The following is a 17,877-nucleotide window of genomic DNA, read 5'->3' as shown; positions in this document are numbered from 1 at the left end:
GGGCCCCTCTATTTTTTAAGAAGGGTGGCTCCTACACATATGAAATACAAATTTTCTCATAACTCGAGAACTAATCAATCAAATCGCACCAAATTTGGCATGTGGGTGTTTTTGGGGGCAAATTTTTTTCTGTGATGAATTAGGACCCCTTCCCTTTTTAGGAGATGGGGTTCCCATACAAATGAAATACAAATTTCCTCATAACTCCAGAACTAATCAAGCAAATGGAACTATATTTGGCATGTGGGTGCTTTGGGAGGTAAATTTTTTTCTATGTTGCATTGAGACCCATTCCCTCTTTGGGCGGGGAATTATGACCCTTCCCCTCTATAAGAGGGGACGCTCCTAAACAAATGAAATACAAATTTCCTCATGACTAGAGAACTAACGGGTGGCAACTAAAATTTTGAATTTTTTTTCTCAGGCTGTCAAAAAAAGACAAATATACATGAAGAAGATCTGATTTACCGAAATTAAAGATACATTATCCATTGTTGAAAAAAAAATTAGTGTACATTTGAAAACGGTCCATAATCGGCTGTTCGGCGAAGCTTTCGTTTGACGTCGAAACAGGAGCGTTGTACGGCCATCATGTCAACTTTGCAAATGCATCTCTTGATTCCACCAATCAACTGTTTGCAATTCGTGGCTCTTTAGTTATGTTTGTACACCAAGGAACTCAAAATCTCGAAGAAATCTTCGATTGGGCGCAGTGATATAGATGCATGGCATGCATTTTCGAGTCATGGTTTTTGGGTAAAAATGGGATCGAATGGGTATTCAAGAACGATTGTGTTTTTTTTGGCGTAATGCGATGATGCTCTATCCGGCCAAAACACGTATTGTCCATCTCCATCATGCTTTTGTAGAAACGGAGTTAAAATTTTCTTCAAACATTCGTCTGGTGCATCTTAATTGATAGCCAAATCAGATGGCTTGTTGTTGAAGAAACGAGAAAAAGAACGATGTCTTTCTGCGTCCATGATTTTGGATGGTATACCACTACCTTGCTTGCGAATAGCTGTTGGGCATCTTAGGATAGGGTAAACAGTCAAAGCCGCAACATATTTGCTTTTTAAATGTTGTACCGTATACTTTTTGCCGAGATTTGTGTTGCAGTTCGTAGAAGTGTACAACGTGCTCCCGAAACGCTTCTTGTTTCGACGCCATTTTTAGCGAAACCGTGCAAGCATAAACAAAACAAAAAATATTACCAAAAAGAGGAGAAAGAGAGCTAACATATACATACTCTCATTTCTCCCTGAGCTCGTTTGTTGTTGAGCATAAGGGCCGCGAAAAAAATGGAACCAAATTTGGCATGTGGGGGGTTTTGGAGGCAGGATTTTTATGATGGTTTTAGATCACTCACCCCTGTGCTAGGGGGATAAGGATTCTCATACAATCAAAACAGAAATTTTTGCATAAGGTCTTTCAAACTGGTTTGTAATAACTGTGCCAATAGGGAATTTGAAGAGTATAATAAAACTTAAGTTATCGCTTGGGATACGATCCACAAGGAACTTTGTCAAAAAGGCCACTGAAACTATTCGCAACGTGGGGTGGTTCAGAGTTTTATCACTCTGAACACACTAACAAAACATATACATAACAAAACAACTTTCAAATCGGTCAGAAAAACTGATCCATATTTCCCACTGAGATGATTCTTTAATATGGAACAAGATCAAACATTATTTATTCAACGATACATTTTCGAATATGCAGGGGAAGAAAAAACGGGACAGCAGTACCATCTGTTCTTTTAGAAACGAAAGAGAGTTTCCCAAGTAACATTTCTAAAGCCACTTGGTTTTACTTGGATTTTATAAAGGTTTTATTGCGGTGTTAATCATTACCTCTGGTTTTATTGTGGTATTGCGCAATACCAAGACGATACGAGTCTAAACACACTTGTAGCCAGCTATGAAACCATAATAATACTGTTATTAAAGCAAATTTATAGTGGTTACTTATATTACAACGTCTCTCCGAAACTTGTGGCGTAGCAATACAAAATGACGCATTAATCAAAATTAATCTGATCACGGTTGCTTGTCAAACCGCAATAAATCTGTAACACCAAACAGTTTTTTTGCTGCTATTATGAAGAATACTGAAATTCAACACGCAAATCATTTTTTTATGCGCGGCCATATTCTAGTATTTTATTTTAGCTCGCAAACAAAAATTCATCAAATCAAAGTGTTTTGCAGAAAGAAAGTTATTATCAATCGGTTTTCCTGTCACAGGAAGCAACTAAAATGATTTTGTTAGAAATTGAGATTGACTAGCTGAATATATTTATTTTTAAGGCTTTATTAAATTATGGCGGTAGCTGTCAAGTAGCGAAAGCTGCTTATTGTTGCTTTCAGCAGAGCGTGATATGACTACTTGAGCTTATAACCTGATTCTTGTAGAGGTTATGAATACATTCTTAGGAGTGGGCCACTTGGCCAGAAAACAGTTTTTAGCGGCCATCAGAAGGTTCTGATGGAGCTCATAATTTCATTAGCGGTTTTATGAAATTGGTCATAATAACCACTATACAAACGTAATAAAACTTAGAATAGTTACTTGGGTTAGGAACGCTGCTTACTAATCAAATCTATAACTTTGCTGAATATTGCTTAGTTCAATTTTTATTTATTTTGAACACTATAATAAGTGTAGATAAACGAGTATTCGTTGCTCTTTTACGGAGTGTAAATTAAACGAGAAAATATAAACATTGCGTCATCGTCGTCGTTCGGTAGCATAGAGCCAGGGAAGCTTAGGCTATTACAAGCATTCAACCTTATCTTGGACCACTCCTCACCAATTTCCACACATCTCAGAAGTCGCAAGACTGGTGCAGTCATCTTGAACGTTGGAACCGTATTTGGATACGTATATTGAAGAAAACCATTTCCACAATGTCATCCGGCATCCTTGCGTTGTGGCCGGCTTGCCAACCCCTACCGATTTTTGCTATACATCTATGATGGGAATCCCCCAAGCAGTGTCTGTAGCTCGTGATTCATACGCCAACGCAACTCCCCGCTTTCAGTTTGTACTCTACCAAATATCGTCTGCAGCACCTTACATTTGAACACGGCAAGAGTGCGTGTGTACTCCGTGAGTAGCGTCACAGATTTAAGTCCATCAAGAACTACTGATCTAATGACAGTTCTGTCAACTTCAATCGGTGGCGTATGCGCATAGCGTTTTGTGACGGGCTCAATAGCTTGATTTCATTCTTGAATGAACCGCTGAATCTTCTTACTAGTGTCATCAACGATCCTAAATGTACGTACTCATCTACCACTTCCAATCGTCGCCGTCAACAGTTACCGTTCGTAGGAAGCGCGCGTTTGTCTCTTTTTAGTCTCTTCTTTCCATGTGACTGGTTGTCTTTGGCTCATTTATTTTTAGCCAAATCCTCCTAGTCGCAAAGTTCCTGGTTATGGTCATCTGCGAAGCTTCTCGTTTCGCTGCTCGCTTGTCACACCAACTCCATCAAGAGCAACGTTGAATAGCATACAGCAAAAAACAGCAGGGACTCGATAGTGTTCCCGAGATGCACACGGAATGCATCATTCGTTGCAATGTAGCTCTGATCCGTCGCATCAATTTATCCGGCAAACTGTGAAACTGTATCGCATGCTGCTTTGAAGTCAATAGAAATGAGATGCGCGTGCACGTTGTACTCCCAACATTTCTGCAAGATCTCCCTATGAGCCTTGTGCTATCGGTAACAGCCGGAGTAACAAGATCTGGGAGAGTACCTTACATCGAAATAAAAAATATATGTCGATTTTTTTGGGCATATAACACGAAAACAATATTTTCGTACACATAATATAATAAGATTCTCCAAAAATGCAAATCGAAACAAATTTATAAAGTTCCACAGAAACCTAATTTTGAAACCTCTAATTAACGTAATAGTGTAGTCCAAGATAAGTCCTATTTTCAATTCATACATTTTTCGTTTCATTAAATTCTCAAACCCTCTCATGTGTGCCCTTAAACACGAGCAACTAACACTAATCTGGGTGATATTTTTCATGCGAATGACCTACTGCATTCTGCACGCCGCCGGCCGTAAAAAAAACGATGAATGAATGCACTTTTACTACGAGTCTGCACGTTAGAGATACCCGCAGCAACCCCCATCCTTCTGTCCCTTCATGCCATTATGTCTGGAAAAGTTTTCATTCATCCGATTGACGCTTCTGCCTGGCTGTTGTCACACGATCTGGCGGTGAGCTAACTACCTACCTGTGTGATGCGTCAGCTTCTTTTCCCAGAAAGTTGTATTAAACAAACGCCCGCCGCTAGATGGAAGCTGCTGATGAATGGGCAGCTGGTTTTGGTCACGACAACCACCGGACCGGACCGGACCGGTCCAAATCCATGTTTGGTGTTGCGTGCGAGCTGTTCCAGCAGTAGTCTTACTAATGCACTAACTCTGAGGATTTGGTGTATAAACATGCGTAGAAAGTCGTTCGGAAGGTTTCTACCGCTGCTAGTCTGTCTGATTATATTTTGCCTCCCCGTTTCGATTGTTTAATGGGAAAAAGTGTGGTGCGCTTAACGATGATTAGTGGCTAGTTCAGTAAACCATTGAAAATGGTCACCGGTCAGCGAACCAGGTGAATGACACCCGTCACCGGCCACAGTTTTACCGGCGGCCGTATTTGGTTCAGTAGTTCGGTGGATTTCACGAGGCCTACTATAAACGTTCCTCGTCTTGTAAGGGCGGTTTCAGTCGATGGAAATTTCATGGATTAAACATAACAACATTTACGCTTTTATCTACGATAAGTTATAGCCCTTTGTTACCTTTATTTATGAAGTTTATTTTTTTATTACTTTAAACATACGACATTGTAAAAGATGGTCATCATTGGGCTTTAACGGGTTATCATACCATTGTACTGCGGTGACAGGCACACTTATAACTCACGTGCCCCGTGCTAAGTGGATGATAGAAATTGACGCATCAGATGGAAACCAAATCGCAACTCGTGAATTCACTTGTTTGCACGTTGTGCGTCACTTAACTAACCGCGATCAGCGAAGTAGATTTGTAGTTTAATAAATCACGCGTAATTGATGCAATTCGATCAAGTTATCCAGCAATCATCGAGGCGCTCGCTGGAGGTGTGTGCGCGGGCAAATTCACAGCCGGGGCCGCCCGACCCGGGCAGGGTACCTGAGATTTCTCTTTCTCCCGCCTCATCTCGTCGGTCGTCAGCGCGCGGTCCGGACCGGCGCGCATCACTCTCGATCTCGATTCCCCGTTCCATTGATAGCGGACGCGGTTTCTAACTGTGTGCCGGTTTTCCCCATTCTTTGCTGCACCGTGAACTGTGTTGTGTGCAAGCAAGCAGTGCAGCAGAGTGGTGGTGGGGAAAAGCGGGGTTTTGTTTTGCTTTTCCATCCTCTATTTCCCACGCCGGATGTTTACCGGTGATTTACACTTTCTTCTGTCGGCCGTTTGCCGGCCGTAAAAGTGCACTGGGTATAGGTAATGGCATGTGGCGATATCGCAGTTTTCTGAGCGTGCGGCAAAACAGTTCTTCATTGATGGCTTCCGCGAGGCATCGGGGGCAGGCACATATTTGCGCTTTTCACTGTCACCCCTGACTTAGTATTTATTTTATTGCAAAAATTGTTTTACTTTTTTGGGATGTCTCTTAATCACATATCGGGTACTTTTTCGAAGTCGAAGGCGGTTTCCAATAGAATTGGCGGCAATCCAGTAACTTCACTGGCTAAACATTGAAATCTTTAAAACGGTCGATCCCACTATCCAACAAGTCCTTGACCTTCCAACGCGGTTTGATAAACACAACCATCAATATCACAAGCTTTAGCGTTTAAAGTACATAGTCCCTTTTGCTTGCTTGAAGTTAACAACTACAATTTGAAATTTGTTCGGGAACCATAGCATCTAATGCTTTACCTTCGAGCCACAAGTAATTAATCCATATTCCAGCCGAAGCCTTAAAATAAAGCATACTTGCTGCTACCTGTTGTTGTCAATTTAACTGACCGCTCTTAAGCTCTTTATAAAAAACTAGTTGAGCCCGAATCTTACGATCCGGAAATATAAATGTCTTCAGAATTCAGAAAACTTCGGATACATTCCATTGGCCAGTGTTTGCGAAGATGCTTAATCTTTGTATTAGTTCTTTGAGTTCGTATATTGCATAATATAGCTCTTAGATGTTGTACATAAGAGTCAGCCGGAAACTGAAACAAATAGTTTTTATGGTCGTATTGGATTAAATTTAACTGAATAAAAACTTCTGGCTGTTTGCAAGATCTATGTAGTCTGATTAGAGTAAAATATTGCTAAGAAAATTCTAGATCGTTTGCTATTACTAACTTATTTTTTAAAATAATACGACATGGTCCGGTCTGATTTAACACCGACCATATGATATCGCGATAAGCAATCGAGTTGAGCAGGCGAGTCGAGTGGTCGAATCAGTCAAGCAGTTGGGTCGAGCAGTCAAGTCGAATAGTCAAGTCGAGCAGTCAAATCGAGCAGTCTAGTCGAGCAGTTAAATTAAGCTGTTCAGTCAAGTAGTCCGGTCGAGTAGCCCAGTCGAGCAGTTGAATCGAGTAGTCTAGTCGAGCAGTCCGGTCAAGCGGTTCAGTCGAGCAGTTAAGTCGAACAGTTGAGTCGAGCAGTTCCGTCGAGGTGTCTAGTCGAGCAGTTAAGTCGAGCTGTCGAATCAAACAGTTCAGTCAAGCAGTTGAGCCGAGCAGTCGGGTTGAGTAGCTAAGTCGAGCAGTCTGGTTGAGCTGTTGAATCAAGCGTCAATTGAGTTGAGCAATCAAATCGAGTAGTCTAGTCGAGCAGTTGAATCGAGCAATCGGGTTGAGCAGTTGAGTTGAGCGTCGAATCGAACAGTTCAGTCGAGCAGTTCAGTTAAGCAGTTCAGTCGAGCAATCAAATCGAGCAGTCTAATCGACCAGTCCAGTCGTGCAGTCTAGTCAACCAGTTGAGCAATCGAGCAGTCCAGCAGTCGACCAGTGAGGCGACTGACAATACAACCCTTTGCTACGAAAGCATGACGTCCTGTCATAGATCTGTTTTTAGTTACCGATAAGCCTCTTATGACGTCCCGTCAGAGACCTGGTTTTCGGTACAGACATAAGCCTCTTATATAAATAGATAAAAGATAATTATCTTTAATCACAACATTTGTAATTCAGAAGAACTAAATGTACAGATGGAAATTGGCTGAAATCCATCCAATGGAAATTAGAGCGTAAATTCAATCGACAGTTAGAAAGTTTTCGCATCAAAAACGGAAAAACATTTTTTTCAAAATATTTTCTACTCATAGAATACAAATTTGCAAATAATAATAACTTATAATTCACATTTTTTTGAGAAAATTTTCTTGAGACCTTGATTTATGAATAGAAGTTTTCAGAGAAATTTATTTCCATGTAGCTAAAGAAAAATAGAAAATACATAATCTGCGACACATGAGAACACATTCTGAGAATATATTTCTCAGAAGAATTTCTATATTTCTTAAAATATAATTCAAATCAACGTTAGAATCTAAAGTATAGAATATCACTAAAGCATGTTTTTTCCTTCTCTCTCTTACAGATTCTTCTCTTCAACTCTTCAATAGTGGTAAGATTCTACTTACAATGCGGTTCGTCATTAAGTGGCCTTTGCATGAACAATGGAGCTAACGCCAGTGTTGCGTCTGTTTGTCTGTGATTTTAATTCACCCTTTAAGTCCATGTCACAATCTACCGTTAAACGTCAAAGAAATGAGGTTAGCTTTGCCTGTGCAACACTATAACTTCGATATAGAGATTGCTGTCAGTTACCGTACACATACTTTGCCCCTTTGCCGCGTATAGATCATTACACGGGAGCTCCTAACCACACTTTTTTGACAGCACTTGGTGGTTTGTTTACATGGTGTTAAAGTTTGCGAATTGAGTTTTCTATCTTTGTCCGGCAGATAATGATAAAAATTATAGTTTTTATTTAAGAGAAAGCACCTCACATGCATTTTAAAGCAACTGATGCAGTAATCCTTCACGAAATTTTAAATCGAGACTGCTGGATGTGACAAAAAACATGTAAACAAACCACCAAGTGGTGTCATTTGACGGCAAAATAACGTCATCGTAAAATGATCTATATGTTCACGCAAGGGGTTGCATACAGCTATGATTACAACGCATCCTTGAAATAATTTACCTTTGATTACTATACAGACTATTTCTGATTGACCTTTAATTTTCGGTAATCATGCTCTTGTGACTACTACTAATTAATGATTACCATTCAGATTATCATTAATTATTATATTTATTACCGTTGGTTACGTAATTAAGACGTAAATTATTACAACAGTAATTACTACGCATTCGCTCGACTAGGGGATTAAAGTCTGCTTAGGCTCATAAACAAGCAAAATATTTGAAAAGAAAAATGAAATCATGTACAAACCATTGGGTAAAACCAAGGAGCTGGCAGGCGGCCATGTTTTTGGAGCTAACATGTCGATCGCAGCATAACAACACAACATATCGTTAACATTTTTAAATTTCGCTCCTGCAACTTTCTGTGCTTCTGATTTGATGCTTGATACTTCTATCAGTTCCAAATGACAGTTTGAACGCACCGCCACGATCAAAATAAAGCAAAAATCAGCAATGACAGGTGTTTGTTTTGGGCCGTATTCAAAACGGCCCGCGATATGTGTGTTGCTGTCAGTTGACGTTGAAAAAGATAGGGTTGCCAGTCCCCTGGGTAAAACCAGAATAAACCAGTGTATCTACCAATAAAATAAAGCGCGGAATACAAGAAGCACTTGAAATGCATCTTAACCGTTTTGATCGCCGTGTTGAGTTCATATAAATGTTTACATAAATGCTAAATATCGAATCCTGTAAAATTTTATCGCGCATAATTAGATAAAGTTTTATAGTGTTTTCTGTTCTACTTGTCTCTGACTTTGTCGCGGTCCAACGTAAACTTTTTTCTAGAGTGGAGGATTTTTTTTTGGTACGAAGAATGATAAACTGGGAAAATTTCGATATAAGATCATTCAATGGCAGGTGAGACTCCCGTCCACACTCTCTCGGTTGATACCCGAGTGTTTTTCCAATTAAACTACAGCCGTAACCTTGTATTAGATAATCTCATATCTATTTTCCATCTCTCCAGTTTTTTTATCGTTTCATACATGCAAACATACGGTCCCCCGCCGAGGATAATTATTTTTCTCAGTTTCGACCAGTTTATTCGTACCAAAAAAACTCCACCATTTTACCAAAAGTAAACACAACAGAAAACGAACAGGGAGAATGAAGAGAAAACGAAAAAGCGAGATTTGAAGAGATAGTGATAAAGCAAGAATGAAAGTAAATTGAAAATGGGAGAAAGATGCGGAAAGAAAATTAAAGATGATAATGAAGGAGTGAGAATAAAAGGAGAATGTAAAAAATGAAAGAACGAGAATAATAGAATGGGAAATAAAAGAGATATGACATAGGCATAGCCAACCGCACAGTTAGCTTTGAGTTACAATGCCAGAAATTCATGCTGATTTTGGGACGAATTTGAGATTAAAATTCAGACTAATAGGGTAGACGCACCATTAGTGGTGGTAGTACCAGTAGTGGTGAAAACTTGAATTATTCCTTTATTTTTGCAGATTTTGGTACAAGTTTGATAAGTATCGAACCACCAGTAACAGTATTATTTGATAAATTGAGATTAAATTTAAGATTGGGACAAAAATGTGAGTAAAATTGGAACTGAAATTGAGACTAAAATTAAGATTGAAATTAAAACTGACATTGGAACAGAAATTGGGACAAAAATATGACTGAAATTCGATGTAAAATTTGGGCTGACATTCCGGCAAAAATTGAGACTAAAATTCGGACTCAAATTGGGAATTACACTGGGATTGAAGTTGAGACCAAAAATAGGACCGAAATTGGGTCTATAAATGAGACTGAAATTAGGACTAAAATTAGTATTGAAATTAAGACAAAAATTGAATCTGCAATTAGGACTGTAGTTGGGAATGGGTAGAATGTAGTTGGGACTGAAATTTAGATTAAAACTAAGACGGAACTAGGACTGATATTGAAACTGAAATTGGGGCCAAAAATAGTACTGAAACTGGGACTGAAATTGTAAATAGAATTCAGGGTAAAATTGGGCCTGTAAATTGAAACAAAAATAGGACTATAATTCGGACGAAAATTAGTACTGGGATTGAGACTGAAATTGGGACTTACAATGGGATTGAATTCTGGACTAAAAGTGAAACTGAAATTTTAGGACTGACAATGGAACAGCATTTGGGACGAAAATTGGAAATGAATTGGCGCTGACATTCGTACTAGAATTGAGACATAATTGGGATTAAAAATAAAACTGACATTAGGACTAAAATTGGGACTTAAATTCGGACTGAAATTCAGAGACTAAAATTGAGACTAAAATTCGGAATGAAATTGGGGCTTACATTGGAGCTAAAACTTAAAATAGTAGGACTAAAATTGAGATCAAAATGGGTCTAAAATTCGGACTAAAATTGGTATTGAAATAACTGAAATTAGGACCAAAAATTGTACTGAAACTTAACTGGGACTGAAAATGGGACTATAATTGTGCCCAAAATAGAACAAAAATTGGTACTGGGATTGAGACTGAAATTGCGATAGAAATAGGAACTCAAAAGACTAAAAATGGGACTAAAACAGGGACTAAAATTGTATCCGAAATTTTAGGACTGACATTGGAATAGAATCCAAGAGAAGAAATTGGACTGAAATGGGGGCTGACATTCGGGCTAAAATTGAGACCTAATTGGGATTAAAAATATGACTGAAATAGAGACTGCATTTGGGACTGGAATTCAGACTAAAACTAAAATTGGAATTAAAAATAGGACTAAAAGTGGACCTAAAATTTCGAAATTAGTAATAAAATAAGGTCAGAAATTAAACCAGAAATTCGGGCTGAATTGGGGCAAAAGTTCGGACTAAAATTTGCACTGAAATTAAAACTGTGACAGAGAACGAAATCGGGACGAAATGTGTAAATTGGGACTAAAATTAAAACTAATAAAAATCATAATAGTAATATTAATAGGACTGAAATTGAGATTAAATTTATTATTAAAATTAAGCTTAAAATTTGGACTGAACTAAACATGTTTTTATACAGGATCATTGCACTGGCACCGTAATTGTCATGTACTCTAACAGCCGGCTGCGAATAAAGAAAATCGAATAAAGAAAGTCGATAATAAAGAAATATAGAAGATATAGAGAGATTGGAGAAATACAGTGCGAGATGGAGGGTACAACGATAGAACGAGAGAACAAAAAGAAGAGAAAAATGAGAGAGAAGAGAAATGGGAGAGAACATGAAAGAAAGAGAAAATTCTCCGCCATAACTCAAGAACTCCTTAACCGTTTTCTACCAAACTTGGCACACAAATTTCACATCAGCGTAGGGAATCAGCGCAGGGTGGTTGACAAAAGGGGGGCACGGTCCGTTACAAGGTGGGGAGGAAAATTTAAATGGATAAGAGCATGCATTTTTTTCTTGCATTTAGATCGATAGCAGTTGTACGAGTAGCTGGATGACAAGAGCGGACTTCTGAAAGGAGGAAATATGCCATTGACCAGGGGAAGGTTCAAAAACGTAAAAAGGTTTTGTTTCGATGTATATGGCTTGATTATCGAAAAGAAGACAGATTTACAAGTGGCTGGAGGGTAACAGGACCCAAGTAACAATTTCAAGTTTTATTACGTTCCACGTGGTTTTCATGACCAATTCCATAAAACCGATAATAAACCACAAGAACTTTCTGATAACCTCTTTAAAACTGTCTTCCGACCTAGTGGCCCACTCTTCAGAAGGTTTCCATAACCTCTATAAGAATCATGTCATAAGCTGAAGTAGACTTATCACACTCTGCTGAAAGCAGCAATAAAACCTATTATGCTTTTCGCTGCTTGACAGGTACCGCCATAATTTAATAAAGCTTTTCGCTACAAAGCTATAAAGCATACAGCATGCTGAAAAGCTAAATCCATCCGCCAACTTTATTAACTTAAAAATATATCCGTGAGCAGAAAAGTTAAAGTTTTACTGTCAGATCATTCTGAGCGATTTGTCTTGCAGCGACCATAATAAAATATCTCATAGAATAATTATTAAATTTTAGCAGTTTTATTGCCCTTTGCATTGAAAGTTGAATTATGAGCACACTTGTTCAGTCACACATTTTGTAGGTGAGAAAAGTTGCCAAAATTTAGTGGTAAAAACCCATGAATCTTGGTTGATTCCTATTTGAATTCTAATGCTTACGTAGAGTTGTTATCGACGCTACGAATAATATAAAAATAGTTTCTAAATACGTAATTCCGCGCATAATTCATAATTTGAACAAATATGCAGCATATATGAAATAAATGAAAAATTAAATACTATTTGCATTTCCTGCAACTGGTACTGGCGCCACTGCTAAATCAAATGTCAGCTCAAATGGGAGAGTTGTAATGATGGGAAATGCCGATCAAAATCTATAATGATTATTGATAAAGTTTTCTTATCGTTAATAATTAATAACAATAATATGACAGTATAAGCAAAAATACGTAAGAAATAGAACAAAAATGTTAAAATAATAACAAGCCAAGAAGAAGATTTCATTTTAAACCCTCCAATTTTTGATACTTTTCCGTGACGATAAAGTTTGATGGTATTATCGATATAAGATTACTAGCGATATTATCAGTAGCACACTTTTCATCACAGTTTTGAAAGTTGCACTTTATAACTGTGCAGTCCAATTGAGTGCGAAGAGCGCAATATATTGATTTACAGCACATGTGCAAAAAATTTTATCGTGCATATTGACATGATAGATGGATAAAACCAACGCGCCATCGAAATTATGCAATTTTCGAAAACTGGTCGTTTTAACAAAATAAATATATTCAGTCAGTCAATGTCAATTTCTAGCAAATTTAGTTGCTTCCTGTGACAGGAAAAGTGCGAGTGATAATAACTTTCTTTCTGCAAAATATTTTGTTTTGATAAATTTTTCTTGGCGAGCTAAAACAGAATACTAAAATATGGCAATTTTATTATTATCTCTATATAACTAACAGATTTATTGCGGTTTGACAAGTAACCGTAATAAGACCAATTTCGATTGGTGCGCCATATTGTATTGATACACCACACGTATGGTAAGTTTATAAGAGACGTGGTGCAGCCAACAAGTTTTAACGTGGTAATATAAGGAACCGCAATACATTTGCTTTATTAACAGTTTTCTAGCTGGCTATAAATGTGTTTGTACCACAATAAAACCAGAGGTAATGATTAATACCGCAATAAAACCTTTATAAAATTCAAGTAAAATCAAGCTGCATTATAATTGTTACTTGATAAAGGGAGTAGACACATTCAAATGAACAAAAAGGGTCTTTAATTTCTTGCATTATAAGAATTTTCATTATAATAACAGACCTCGATATAAGACAATTAACAATTTTGAAAAAGTTGTCTTATATCGAAATTGTCTGACAGCGAAATATGATTTTTTCACAAAAATTTTACATTAGCAGTCGCCAATTTTGCTCTGTGTTGTGTGTTTCCGTTTTTTGAACTATTTACTATTGTTTGAGGTATGTATTAGTTTATTACAATTTTTGGGATTATTTCGAAATAATTAACATCTTCATGGAGCCGCTTTTGGAATAGAAAATTTACTCTGGTGTCGTTACGCACTATGTCAAAGGAAATTGTCTTTATATCGAGGTAAAAATTGTATTATATCGAATGGTCTTGTATCGAGGTTGTTTTATAACGAGGTTGTCTTATATCGAGGTATCCCTCTACAAGTAGCTGAGAGACAAAGGGCTCCGAGCAATCAGTTTACAATACAATTTTTCCATAAAAATCCTGAAAATCAAATACTAAAACGCCTCACTATCCCATTACCCAACGTGACTCCCCATTTAAAAGCCTTGTCATAAATCGTGCACGAGGCTACAAGTTTTCAACAAACGATTAACTAGTTAAGTGTCCTTTTGAAATCCAATAAGCCCGACGGCCGACACTTAACGCACGAGCCTCGAAGGGTTCTTTGCTATGTAACTGTTCGTGCATATACACACAGCCACCCTTCGACGCCCACGGTGCTTTACACGTAACTCAAGTAGCGTGCTTATAATTACTACCTCCGTGATTTTCCAACTAACTAACCGTCATCGACCTAACCGGCACTTTCTAACAGGTGCGAGGAGGTCACCAGCTGCACCTCCGCAGTGCAGGGCAGTGTGGTGCATTACGTGCCGGCCAGTGTTTCCTTCCGCTCTAAATGGCCTCTAAGGGGCCACCAGCACGGGCTCTCGTGACTTCCTGATCTGACGAGTCCAATGCAGTAGCAGCAGCGGCAGCAAACTGTCGAGGAACTGCCGCATTCTGCAAACCGCACGAACCGTGGAATATCGTCATCGTCGTCGTCGCCGAGGTCCGGTAGCTCTGAGTAAATTTTCCGTATAATAGATGGTTATTCAGTGGTCAACCGGCCCACACGAATGCACACGATCCGCCGCAGGTTTCGATAAATGCCAATCAATGAGTTCAACATATCATAAAAGGGCCGGAGGATACGCGCAGTAACATATACCGGAGGGGATATTTGCTTGGTACATAAATGCCCGTGATTTTAAAACGTAATAAAATCGGGTAATTCAAAATTTAATGCGAATCCTGCTAGATAGCATACAATTGAAGTACTTGAAGACAAACATAAAAATATGAAGAGATATTCAATTTAAGCTTTACGTACACATCTAAACAGTTGTAAAATGTTTTTGGATTGAATTTTTATTTTAAAAGGAACTTTTCCCTTTCAATTCCAATGACATAATCATATTGAGTTATAAAATTTCACAAATTATTATTGTTTATTGTTTAAGCATCGATTAAGATAGAAGAAAATTTATTCTATCTATTTTTTTAACCAAGACATACTTCAACGCACAACTAGCAACTAGCTGTTGGCTGTTTCCGTGAAAACTAGAACGATTTTTCTAACCTTGTAATTTAAAGAAATATATATTTAAAAGAATCACTCAAGCATTAATTTATGACAAAGCATGAAGCTGAATAAATGCTATACCACGCGAAGAAAAAACTGCGCTAACCTTAACATTAAATGTACTCATGTGGACTTTCAACTTTCAATAACATGCCAATTGCGGTGTATGAATTTCTAGGTTAAGTTCTTCGCAGGTGTATATTTTATTGTTCATGCGCGCGGTTCATTCCGAACAAAAATAGTTCTATATTCTGAACCTATCCGATATAATTACGGTCAATCGCGGCTTATTGATCTATCGGCCCGCAGCGAGTTGGTTGGTCGGTCGGTAGCGGCGCGTCGTAGCAAATATACTGCAGCATATATCTGCACGAGTCACGAATTGTAATTGAATAATAAACCAAGCACTCATCAGACCACAGACATGAATGAATGGACAGCCGTTTGGTCAGACCGTTCATCGGATATTGATTGACGGGGACAGATATTTAATGTTTAGCATTGGGCACAATCATCCATCCACACACAGAAGTAACCGTAGCTCGAATAGCAGACGCAGAGAATAATTACTGTAATTTATACAATTTTACGCAATAGAGTTCAGTTGCAATTTGTTTTGATTGCGTACATTTTGCATCACGAAGGGGACTAATAACGAGAATACGTACTGTTTTTGCAACAAGTGTAAATAGTGTAATATATTTTTCTGATCCGGGCAATTCAGTTAGTTTTATAGTCCTTCGAGAAAAAAACCTTGATGCAGAACTGACACTGTATACTGTCGGTTCTAATTGTTCATGGCCCTCCCTTTTTTGCAGAACATACTCAAGTCAAGAATTTAATAATATTACACTTAACGGTAACTATCTGCAAGGTCCGAGATTCAATTTAGCGATGATTGGACACTTACAAGCTATAAAACTTGAAAGAAATTCTTAGAATTCCTTTCACTTCGAAATAAAATGACCAATTCTTCAACCCGTTACGACAATTCACTTTAATGGCAATTGAGAATTATGCACATAAAATGGTCTTTTATCTTTTCGGTGTATGGAGAAAAAAGTGTTAAACCGGGATCATATTTTTCTTTTCACACCATTATTTTCATATGCTTTTATAGAACTGCTTTGATGGCATCATAACCTTTTATTCTCGTCTGATTGCCTAATGATTGGCAATTACTATAGTAAATAGTCTTTAAAAGCCCCGTACTCTCAATCGTTCTGTTCAATGAATGCATCAGTAGTCCAACGACCCAATAAAAAGCCTTACAAATAACCACAGCTTTTTAGTGATTTTTTTTTTTTTGAGGTAACGGCTAAATCTAAAGTTAATTACTTTTACACAGTGCAAACTAGTAATTAGCGGACATTTTTTGAATTTTTAACGTTGGACTATGTCTTTGTTTACTATACTGGGTAGCACTTTGTGAAAACGAAACTGGAACTGTAGCGTTTAAATGAAAGATTTCAAACACGAATAACTTTTTTATTACTGCATGAAATTCCACCGTTAATCTGTCGTTCGATAGGAAAAATGCCCAGTAATGTGATAATTGTAGCCATTATATGATTGGCAAAAGGTCAAAATTGATTGAAAAGTTAAGGTTTCCAATTTTCATTTTTCAACCAATCACGTGCAGGCACACGCTTCTCTTTGCCTTGCCATCGATTTTTTTAATTCTATACAGTGATTTAGGTCATTTCTACAGTTATAAATAACCAAGCCTTCCCGTCCCGACTATTTGTGTCTAGTGAGCCCAGATATGAGTTGATATCCTGAAAGTAAACTAAATTGAAAAAGTGGAAAAACAACCCTTCTTCTCGACCAATCCCCGATGGATCGAATCGATCACTAAAAAGTAATCAAAACTGAAGCCTCGTAAGAAAACATAGGTAATAGAATTTTTTATTATTATGTATTTGAGTAGGGTTAATTTCTAATTCCCGTCGAAGTAAGTAAAGCCATTCTAATTTTCATCATTTGTTGGCTGGATTTAATGAATACTCCAAAAGTTCTTATGCTGATTTGACTAAAACACACTTACCTTCCGACCCGTGCACTTTGAAATCACTGAAAAGCGATTATTAAAGCATTTTATTGAAATTACGCAACTTACTTTATTTCTTAAATTCGTCGTACCGTTTTAAAATCCGTCCATCAAAATTTTTCATCGTCCGAACTAAAAATCAAAATAATATTTACGAAGCTAGCGTGCATGTATTTGTGTAGGAAAGCATGGCAAATGTTATTCTGCAAAATTTCTGTAGGTTATGCAAGTTTTCCCGGCTGTAGAATAACAACAATGCGTTGCGTGAGTTATTTTCATTTTATGAGTGACGGAAATTGAAACGATTAGTCGACATTTTCTTCTTCGTCGCACGAAAAAACGTAGGAAATTTGGCTGGGAGGACTTCTATAATGATAAAAAGCATTTAAATAGATCTCAGCTCACTTTGGTTGATCGCGTATGATAGACCACAAACTAAAATGTTAGGGAATAACTAGTTTTGCATTGTGTTTCATAAAAATGCTGATATTTTTAATGATTTGTGTCGGATAGGACGAAAATAGGCAATTACGGCGAAGTAGAAACATACCCTATTGTGTATTGTGTATTGCTCTCTAACGGGCAACAACGCACCGTAAGAATGTTGCGATCTAACTAATGACTATTTTTCCATGGACTTCCACTCAAAAGAAGCTCAAGTTTTATTTGCATGAAAAAATAATTATTTGGTGGAGCACCAGGTAA

At 37.7% G+C, this 17,877-nt stretch overlaps 1 protein-coding gene across 2 annotated transcripts in view; it reads left to right on the top strand.

The window, feature by feature from the left end:
- LOC128742064 (rho GTPase-activating protein conundrum) overlaps positions 1-17,877 on the top strand; it is a 182,500-nt gene that overhangs the window by 69,091 nt on the left and 95,532 nt on the right. Inside the window, exon 3 of one of the 2 annotated variants that reach the window (XM_053838260.1) lies at positions 7,622-7,648. The gene's annotated coding sequence lies outside the window, so the exon portion shown is untranslated. Of the gene's footprint in view, positions 1-7,621; positions 7,649-7,681; positions 7,797-17,877 lie in introns of those variants that run through there. The other variant, XM_053838261.1, reaches the window with a different exon arrangement.

This window comes from Sabethes cyaneus, chromosome 3, assembly GCF_943734655.1.
Source record: "Sabethes cyaneus chromosome 3, idSabCyanKW18_F2, whole genome shotgun sequence".
Taxonomy (NCBI): domain Eukaryota; kingdom Metazoa; phylum Arthropoda; class Insecta; order Diptera; family Culicidae; genus Sabethes; species Sabethes cyaneus.
The sequence above is the reverse complement of the archived record's forward strand: the minus strand, read 5'-3'. Positions and strand labels throughout refer to the sequence as shown.